The sequence below is a fragment of the Rosa chinensis genome, chromosome 5 (genome assembly GCF_002994745.2).
Source record: "Rosa chinensis cultivar Old Blush chromosome 5, RchiOBHm-V2, whole genome shotgun sequence".
Taxonomy (NCBI): domain Eukaryota; kingdom Viridiplantae; phylum Streptophyta; class Magnoliopsida; order Rosales; family Rosaceae; genus Rosa; species Rosa chinensis.
The window spans coordinates 30,659,861-30,670,014 of record NC_037092.1 but is presented as its reverse complement, the minus strand read 5'-3'; the positions used below and the strand labels follow the sequence as shown (position 1 = coordinate 30,670,014).

Sequence of the window (10,154 nt, the reverse complement as noted above, 5' to 3'; positions counted from 1 at the left end):
TGGAACACAAATTGTCATTCCTATATGCTATGCAATTTTCCATCTTCAATCAGGTTCCCTCTCATGAGTATTTCAAGTATGGAACTACCTCAAGAGAATCTGTAACATTATTGGAGCTGAGATCAAACATTTCTGAGTTGTTGAACATTTGACTTGCTCCTACATATTGACATATAACCATCCAAATTTTAAACTGTCACTTTCCTGATCCAAGACTGTTGATAGAAAAAAGGATTGAAATTCAAACAAAAAGTTAAAATAAGCTGGCATTGAGAAACAAGAGAACATGAAATCTCTACTATTAGATATAGTAGATAACCATGTATGAAAAGGCCTAACAGAGTCATCAATACAAAGCTTCACCTCAACAACATAAACCAAGAGAAGTGAGACTGGATTAGAGAGCAAAATACAAACAAAAAGCAAAAAATTCAAAGCAAGTAAACCAAAGAAAATAAACGGCAGAACTATTTTCAATTGATTTGAGGCCGCTGCAGAAGGGTCTGAGACCAAACAAAATGGAAAAAGAACTAACCAGCAAGTGACCTAGAAGGGTACCAACCCCAAAACAAAAGGAGGTCATGGACTGTTCACAACTTTTATTTTCATTCACATACACTATCTGAAGAGGCATCCTGGCCAATGACAGCAATTCCTTGACACAAACACAAAACCTCACTCCATTTGAACCGGCGTCTTTGGATCAATCAAAGCCCAATTCATTCCAAAATGCCTGCACAACCAAACTCAGTCATAACTCATAACATTAAGTCATGCCTCTCATCTCTTCACATCTAGAGAAGCACTGACCTCCAATCCTGAAGAGCCCTCTTGACCTTCTTATAAGTCTCCAAACCCGAACCAACCAAAGCGCACACATGGTTACATAAGAAACCATTTGCTGGGAGGCTGTTATCTTCTTGGCTCTTGCAGGAAAGATAGGGACATGGCAGTAGCTCCCCTGAACTTAGCTTCATAGTTAAAGCCACCTGACCTGGTTTAACAAGCAATTAAAGCTTTCAAATTCCACAATAGCAGAATTGAAATCATATAAAGAGCAACTAATTAAGTCTTTTTTACCTGTCAATGCAAGCCTTTTGTTCTTTAGGAGTTGGGGGACCCAGCTCAAGAAACCATGTCTGTCAAATCATCAATAACTTCAAAAAAAGTTCAAATCTTGCTGATGTGGTATGAGAAAACCAATCAAATTTAAGCACAAGCATCTAATTCATGAGGAATTCTGAGATCAAAACTACATTTCTCCAGAATGAATAAGAAAACTACTAACCAATGAAGAATTCAGTCATTAACCTTCTCTGAAAGAAATAGATAAAACTAACAACCAATTTGCTTTACGTACCTTTTAGTCTGAAGCTGTTGCTGTGGGATTTGAAGGGATATAAGTAACGAATAACCCATTTGTTCTACCTATTAGTTGTTAGACTAACAACCCATACCTGAATACAACTTTACGAAAATGGAAAAACTTTAGAGAAACAATATTAATTGGCAGACAAAACAACAAATCCAGTTTAATTTGCAGAATTCCGGCTACTTATCTAAGTAACCAAACTAAACAAACATATGGACTAGAGAAGACTCACCTGGTTTGAACCCCTTATATAAATTCCAAATCTTCAAGATCTGGGAAAAAAAAAAAAGGTTAAACCTTCTATTGCAAAAATCAAACTTTAACAAAACTGCATAAGCATGCCTTACCTTTGTATTTCTCAAGTCTTCCTGTTTTTGTTTTGGTCATGACCCCTGCAAACACAAACGATGAAAATTAATCCATCATTTTCTCTCATTCTCATCGGTTTTTGGCCGATGTCTGAGGGCATTTTTCTAGTAGTGAAATTTACACCAATCCAATGGCGGCGTGTTGGCGCAGAGCTATGACGAGCTAACAAGTTCACTACGAATGAGTTGTCCGGTCTTGTGCATTGAGCTAAGTACAATAATGCGCCTATTGCACTTAAATGGGGCACTTTGGCCTCTAATAATTCTTCGTCCTCATCCTTTGGACGAAACGGATCTTTTCTGGGCTTAAAACTACGACCTATCATGGGAGTACTTACAGGCTTTGCTTTATCTTCATAAAAGCGCCTTAGGATTTTCTGAGTATATACAGACTGATGGATCAAAATTCCATCACTACGGTGCTCGAGTTCTAAATCGAGACAAAACCGTGTTTTCCCAAGATCTTTCATCTCAAATTTGGATTTCAAATATGTAGCAGTTTCCTTTAATTCATCTAGAGTTCCAATTTGGTTCATGTCATCAACATAAACTACTACGATTGAAAATCCAGAACTTGTTCTTTTAATGAACACGCATGGGCATATTTTATTATTAATATATCCCTTCCCAATCAAGTAGTCACTTAGACAGTTATACCACATCCATCTGGATTGTTTTAATCCATATAGTGAACGTTTTAATCCGCTCTTCGTTGACATTATTCAACAGAGCGAGATTCGATATCATCATATTCTATAATTCCTTTTGCAACATGATATGCAAATGCATCATCAATAGCCACAAAATTTCTATCCATCATCTTATGTACACTAGTGTAATTTATGGAGATCTCCCTATTCTCTGGAATTGGTTCTGTCATTGGAGCGTCCCCCAATGATGTCTCTTGGACATAACCATAATCCGGAAAATTCTCATGAGATTGATTATTTATGTCGATGATTAATGGATTATTTTGTGCCAAACATGCTTTCTTTCTTGGGCAAGAATCCATCTAACCTATGGGCCTCCCGAGCTTCCTGGCAGCAGCCGTGGGCCTAGCCACAATGTCACCAAGGGAAGGGACGTTGGCGCCATGCTCAGGTATCCTTGAGATGGCATCATGTCCTCTAATTTTAGGGACATTAATCCTTGCTGGCACGTTTGCAGTAGGAATGTTTGATCTCGTCACTTTAACGATATCAGAAAACGCATCAGGCATCAATTCTGCTACATTCTGAAGATTGAGAATTCTCCGCACTTCAATTTCAGACTGTGCGGTTTAGGGATCAAGATGAGACAGAGTGGGGACAGACCACGACAATTCATGTCGTTCCTGTTGAACATTTATGTTCTTATCTCCCTCTAACGACGGGAAGACTGTCTCATCAAAGTGACAATCTGCAAATCTAGCGGTAAAGAGATCGCCTGCCAATGGTGCTAAGTAGCGGACAATCTTTGGAGAATCATATCCAACATAAATGCCTAATCGTCTTTTAGGACGCATTTTGGTGCGCTGTGGCGGTGCAATTGACACATAAACTGCACACCCAAATATGCGTAAGTGTGAGACATCTGGCTCATACCCAGTCACCATCTGAGACGCAGAAAAAGGTTGAGTGCCAGTGGGCACTACTAGAATTTTCTTCATATACATCGGCCAGAAACCGATGTAAAAAAAAATTTGTACCAATGTGTTAGTGGGTGATGTAAAAGATCACAAAAAAATAGACATCGGTTAAAAACCGATGTCCCATATAATAATAAACATCAGATTATGTTCCAGAATCGATGTTAAATTGCTATTATGATAACAAATTGGTGTTTTTAGATATTGTTAAACATTCATATTTATGCATTTAATGCTTAACGAAATGTAAGTCCAACGGCACTAGTATTCATTTCAACATCGTTACTCATTCTAGAAACGATGTGTTATATTCTCTTACACATCGGTGTTTTTGAAGTTTGTCTGCTGTTTATAAGCTTTACAGGTACTTGCCATATATCACACTATTTAAGATTGAATCTACATTCTTTTGTATTACGCGACCGATGTTCATTAATCTATTAAACATCGTTTCCTTTTATAAAGCGATGTCCATTTTTCTATTAAACATCAGTTTTTGAGGTTGGCACCGATGTTCATACTTATACTAGACATCGTTTTTCATTTAATAAATCGATGTCCATTGATTTGTTTTACATCGTTTCTTACACAATGTCAATATCCATTGCGTTGTTTTACATCGTTTCTTACTTAATAAGTCGGTGTTCATTGAGTTATGTTACATCGTTTCTTACTTAATAATTCAATATGTACTGAATAAAGAGACATCGATTTTTGTTTCCAATCTGATGTGACATCTTTTTAATGACACCGTTTTTGTAGTTTAATACAGATTTGAAATATGCGTATATATATCATGTCCTTTATAAATTAAAAATTGGTAGGATATCAATATGAACTCATTTCAATTACAAACCAACAATCACAATTGTAACACCAACCAAAGGTTTTGCAAACACAGATACAGAACAATAACAGAACATCATTAAATTCATAACACTATCAGAGTGACTAAATTGAGAACCCTTTTTGTAAAAAAATAATCTACACTGAACAAGAAAGAATGTTTGAAATTTTAAGGCAAGTACTGAAGAGAGCATTGCTCTTCAATTAATCAAGTAATCTACAAACCAAGGTAGCCTAGTAATAGTTTCACTTTTTCTTGCGTACATATATATAAGACTTGTATATCTTATCATATACCTACACATCAGGCTGAAGCATAAGTTGATGATACCTTGATTCTGATACTAGGGACGATAAGTACGTAGAGGACAAATTGTCCCAGTCAACCTTCTTCATGTTGAAATTCCCAGCTCTGGCAATAGTAACTAGGGCAAAAGGGCCAAACTGGTAGCTCTTTGTATTTTCTTTCGAGTCCTCTGAATTGTTCCTATCAACCTTACGTACTATGCTCTCACGTTGCCGTACTATACTCTCATGTTGCTTTTGTTTCTGAGCTTCCAATTTCCCAGCAGTAGAAGATTTTGCCGCCCCTCTTACAACGTTTGTGATATCTGTTCCAAAGGCTCTTTTTCTAGACTCGTCTGAAGCTGAACTCGTAGCATCTTTTCCTCTCAATCCCAACCATTTATATGCAGGCTTCCTTGTATCTGCTGCGTGGGTCTACATATTTTTGAAGGGGCACAGTTTAGCTTGGCAGTATATTATACCAGCTGTTTAAGAGATTATGAATTATAATATTTCTCTATCACAAGTTCTACAAGTTTTTACCTTTTCAATAAGAATCATGGAGGATGAAACATTTGCAATATCATAAATCCGCCTTACTTTAGCTGCTTCATCAAGTAGAGAAAAGGCAAGAGTTTCAGCTCCTTAAGTAATATGTCAAAAAGATTCAAGAATAAACAAAAGCTTCAATGTACTAAACAAAGAACTTACAGTTGTTGAAGCTTGACCAAATTACCAAGTTCGGGAGGTAGTGTTCTGGAGAAGTTATTTATTTCAAAGGACCTGCAAACCATGATGAATAGCCATAGAAGAATTACTTTAAAGCAATTGTGTGGAACATTCGGGGCAATATAGATCGAGTACATGTGTATGCAGATACAGGCACTAAATCACAATTGAGAAATGAATACTTTGGGTTTGCAACCCATGTGCATTTGGGAATGTAATAGTAGATGTGAAAATAAATCAGTTAACTAACTAATCCATCTTCTAACAACCTTGTAAGAATGACATGTTTCAAGAAGGCTCATAAGACAGCCCAGTAACCTATACCAATGATTTTGATTGTGTTTCACAATTTTCCAATGGATATAAAGTTGTTTATCATGTTTCAGCTCCTAGGGTCATGCATTAATTAGTCACCACTTGGGCAGTTTGGCAATGAGTAGATATCTATTTCACAACTGCAAAAACAATTGTACTAAGTTCCTATAGATTCTAATGCATATCCATTGTTATCAGTTTTCTCATTTTCCCACAATATGTAACTTGATTAATCAATATTGATGCTTTCAAACTAGACTAAATAGTTTATGGTAGCTGGACTATAGTTTATGTCTTACAGCATATTTAAGTCCTTGAGGTTTCCAAGCTCCTTGGGGATGGGCCCAGAGAATGCATTGTGAGCAATTGACCTGAAAGGAAACATCATCAATTGAAGATATAATTGATTTTAAAATACTGGGATGGGATAGTCTTGAATCAACAGATTGCTAAAGTAAGAGTGCCCATCTCTTATTAGAATGACAGTATAGGAAAGCAAGGAGCAAGGGCTGACAGAGAAATTGAATAATACAATGAACCAAGGAAAGTAGCAAAGTATTAGACACTTCAAACATTATACTAAATTTAAAACAGATATTCTCTCATTACTTACAATAATGTCAATGCAGTCACATTGATGATCCATGACCTGTGAAATAATTCTGATCGATTTTCCTAAAAAAATTGAAACAAATAGTGAAATAATCAACTCTTAACCTCTCAGTATGTCATGAATACTTGCGACAATAATAGAAATTTTGCTTTTGGAATTAAACAGCCTAACTGTCATGCCCCAAACCGGACGAGACAACTACTGCTTGCTATAAACTTAATGAATGACAGAAGCAAGCCAGGCCTAACCAATGAATTTGCATAAGAAATTCTTTAAACTACACCCTTAAAACGTGCAATTATCTATTCTCATGCACCCTTCCACGCAGCTATTGCTTGGCAAGGTATTATTCTACTTCCTCAGACCAACTAGCCGCTCTATGCCGATACTTTGTGTCACCTGCTATGTCATCTTCCTCTATGTCTGAGAATTATAAGAGAAAGAAATATATGTCGATGAGCTCAGGAGCCCAGTAAGCAAACTTTATCTTAACTAGCTGGATCAAGCATGGCAAGGAATAAATGAAGGAAAGACTCCACCAAGTAAGATAAAAACAAATGCCGTAAGGTAGAAAGCATAAATGAAAGCTTAAAAGTCTCATAGAATTCTTACTATATATATAGTGTGACAAGTGAGCTCAAATCAACAATGGTTAAATTATGACCACCCTTAACCCCGGTGGTTAGGTCCAATACCCACATAACACCCCGTGGTCGGGTCCAAAGTAATACCAAAGATTGGTTCTAGCGCCAGACATTTCTTACCCACGTTTACCCCCGTGGTCAGGTCCATAACCCACACTTAACCCTGTGGTTAGGTTTCTAAAACAACATAGTCAACCTTAAAAGTACTTCAAGAATAGAGCAACAGGAGTCTTGCCGAGCTGCAAATATTGAATATAAAGACATGTATGGAGTAGGCGTGTGTCTATGTGCTTGCGTACATAAATATGATTATACATGAGTGCTATATATATGTGTGTGTGCGTGTGTGTCTATGTAAATAATTATGTGTGTGTGTGTGTATTTATATATCTAAGTAAATTGTGCAGAGCATAGAAGTTTAGCTAACGGCTTGCGGCCTTGTGATAATTATATGATTATACATGAGTGCTAACTATGATTATAGTATAGTGCAGTGCCTATAAAATAAGGAACTATAAAACCTCTATACTTGTAATTATGCAGAACAGTGCTTCATTGCCAAGAAGACAGTAGTTTGAAAATTCAATAGAAAAAAATTGAAAATTATATATCATGACTTGCATCAGGAACACCAAAAAAAAAAAAAAAAAAACGGCATGCTTGATCCATATTAGAATTTCCAGCATAACTCAAATATCCCACACTTCCAGAAATCAAACAATTAACTTGATTCTCTACCTCAAGCTGAGCAGAAGCATTTCAATAAACCCAAATTTAACAACTGAAAGGAAACACCAGCTAAGGTAAAGATCACTTACCAGTAATGTAGGCTAATCACCCCTCTCAAATCCCCACCAACCTTCTCAGCCTAAGACAATTATATGAATTCCATGAGTACTTAATGTCATCTCCCATAATTCATCACTAGAATACCCAGATTTGGATTTCGTTGAAAGACCTTAAAATGATGGCAATTCCATAAATCCAAACCTAGAATTAATCGAATGCGTCTAAAATACACAATGAAGCCTTACTAAAGGGATTCGAGCACGAATTTACCTTTGGCACCCAATCTTGAAGTTCCTCTTCTTTCCCCCAAATCACTAACTCCGTCTTCTATGTCTATCAAAAACCCAACAGTGAAATCAGAAAATCACGATGGCAATAAACCCTCCTACCTAGTGACCAAATACCAAAAAGTCCTTAAACAAACCCTTTTTTTTTTTTTTTTTACCCCGGTTGTTACAATATTAACTCTAGGAGGCTAGAGAAAAGCATAACAAATCAATTGCAAATTGAAATTGGTAGCCAAAACAACATCCACGATAAACGGTATTTTTCTAAAACTCTTTGCAAACTGAAACCAGGCTGTAAAGGAGGATCACAAGAGTCAATAGGATTGAGGAAAAACTTGACAGAGTATATTAATTTCAAGCAACCTGAACCCATAATTCCAAGCCATAAGGAGGCCAATAAAGAGGCCCCAGTCACTGGCTATCCAGAACCCTAATATGCAGTAAAATTATTTCAACTAAAATTAAAAAGTTCACATCTTTATATGCAATATCAAAACTTGATAAAAGAAACAGCAGAGTAGAAAAAACAAAATAGAAAAGCATACAAGAAGGTCAGGTATCTCAAAGCCAAAAGTTCCTTTGCAAACACTCTCGTTTGTTTAGAGCATAGACTCTCTTGAAATACAAAAAAGATGGGAACACTCAGAGTGCTTTCAGTAAAGGTTATGTTAAATTCATTATTAGCAGCAAGTGAAGAACATACAGTTGGGTAATATGGCAGGTGGTGCCATTGGCATAAGTACAGACCCAAATGATGGCTGGGTTATTAGTAGGGCTATCAAATTCGGTTCCATTGATGGCTGATCCACCGCATGGCTCTCCACTGATATTCCTTAGTGCCCGCTTGAGTATCCCATTGTGAGAATATTGAGTTCAACGCTCGAACTGAGGAAACAATAACAAGAACAAATTCATGTATTGATACAGAGACAGTTCAAGAGTCCGAAGAGTCAATACTTTATGGGCTAAAAGAGTTGAAATTCATGTGTGAGTACCTTCAGATGCGTGTCTGGTTCTTCTTCTTCTTCTTCTTCTTCTTCTTTGCCTAAGCACATATTGTTAGATTCCACCGTCAAATCGAAAAAACAGATAGATTGAAGGTGACATTCTTTCACTCTATTTCTGTGGAGCAAAACAGACCCTCGTTCTCAATCTCTCTCGTCTCCGCCTCTGTTAAAACCCACACAATTCACTCACCTTTAGAATTCTGAAAGCTTCAGAGTATGTTGTCTTGTTCAGGGAACGCAGATATCCCCAAATCTCCACCCATCTATAATTCAATTTTCGATTGATTACCAAAAACCCTAGAATTGAAAACCCCCACCATTTCGATTTACCATTTGAGAACCGACTGTGAATCAATGATTTTCGCCAGCGCCTGAGATTTCTTTGACAGAACGGCGCCGGTCGCCCCTGGGATGTTGTTTTTGTTCACAGAAGCAATCGATTTCCCCAATTCGAGAGAGAGATTGCGAGAAGGGTTCTTTGCCTTCTTTCAGTCTTCCGAGATCAGAGAGAGAGAGAGAGAGAGCTTGCTCGTGGAGGTGATGGCGTCGGCAAGGGGGAGGAGGTGGTTAATGAGAGAGAGAGATCGTAGCAGGAGTGAGCAGAGAGAGGGAATCGGTGGTTGGCCGTGGAAAGAGAGTGGGAGAGGAAGGCGGAGAGGGCTAGGGTTCGGGTAATAGCAAGAGAAAAAATGGGTCGCCAGTTTTCAATTGTAAAGTTAGAGATCAAGTGAGTTGGAAAAATATTGAGCGTGGGGAATGAAAATTTTGTTCCCTGCGTTCCTGAAAATTTTTAATTTAGTCTTTCAGCGCGTTTTTGAAAATTTTAGAATGAAAATATAGACATCGGTCAACAGTAAAAAGCGATGTCAGTTATATGCATACAAATAGGTTTTTAAGGAATCGATGTTAATGACATTGTTTTACATCCCGCGTATTTCTCACCGATTTAATTGTCATGATGTCTATGAGCATAATTCTAGTAGTGGGGCCTCAGAAGAATAAGCATAGCTGCATGCAATATTGTGTAGCCCCAAGCAAAAATAGGGAAATTGGTTCGCATTACCAATACCCTAGCGACCATTTGTAGTAGTTTAATAGCGGCTTCTGCGAGACCATTTTAGGTGTGAACATGAGGAACTAGATGTTCAAAATCAATCCCAATGGACATGCAATAATCATCAAAAGCTTTTTATGTAAACTCCCCCGCGTTGTCTAATCTGATAGACTTAATAGGATGATCAGGGCAGTAAGCCCTTAACTTAATAATTTGTG

The 10,154-nt window shown here is 37.3% G+C and overlaps 1 long non-coding RNA gene and 1 other non-coding gene across 5 annotated transcripts; both read right to left on the bottom strand.

Moving 5' to 3' along the window:
- Nucleotides 1–269: 269 nt before the first annotated feature.
- On the bottom strand, nucleotides 270–1,792 carry LOC112163871. The gene is made up of 6 exons (XR_002922299.2): nucleotides 1,720–1,792; nucleotides 1,605–1,644; nucleotides 1,361–1,467; nucleotides 1,081–1,139; nucleotides 811–989; nucleotides 270–733 (listed from the first exon to the last, which is right to left on the bottom strand). It is a non-coding gene; the product is annotated as an uncharacterized LOC112163871 (long non-coding RNA).
- Nucleotides 1,793–4,269: 2,477 nt separating this feature from the next.
- Nucleotides 4,270–9,627, bottom strand: LOC112163869. 4 transcript variants are annotated; one of them, XR_002922292.2, is made up of 9 exons: nucleotides 8,871–9,622; nucleotides 8,579–8,760; nucleotides 7,859–7,921; nucleotides 7,618–7,667; nucleotides 6,156–6,578; nucleotides 5,842–5,913; nucleotides 5,210–5,281; nucleotides 5,042–5,103; nucleotides 4,270–4,933 (listed from the first exon to the last, which is right to left on the bottom strand). It is a non-coding gene; the product is annotated as an uncharacterized LOC112163869 (transcript). The 4 variants fall into 4 exon arrangements; XR_002922293.2 differs by having other exon boundaries at nucleotides 6,156–6,217; nucleotides 8,871–9,618; XR_005800463.1 differs by having other exon boundaries at nucleotides 6,156–7,667; nucleotides 8,871–9,627.
- Between the last annotated feature and the right edge of the window lie 527 nt (nucleotides 9,628–10,154).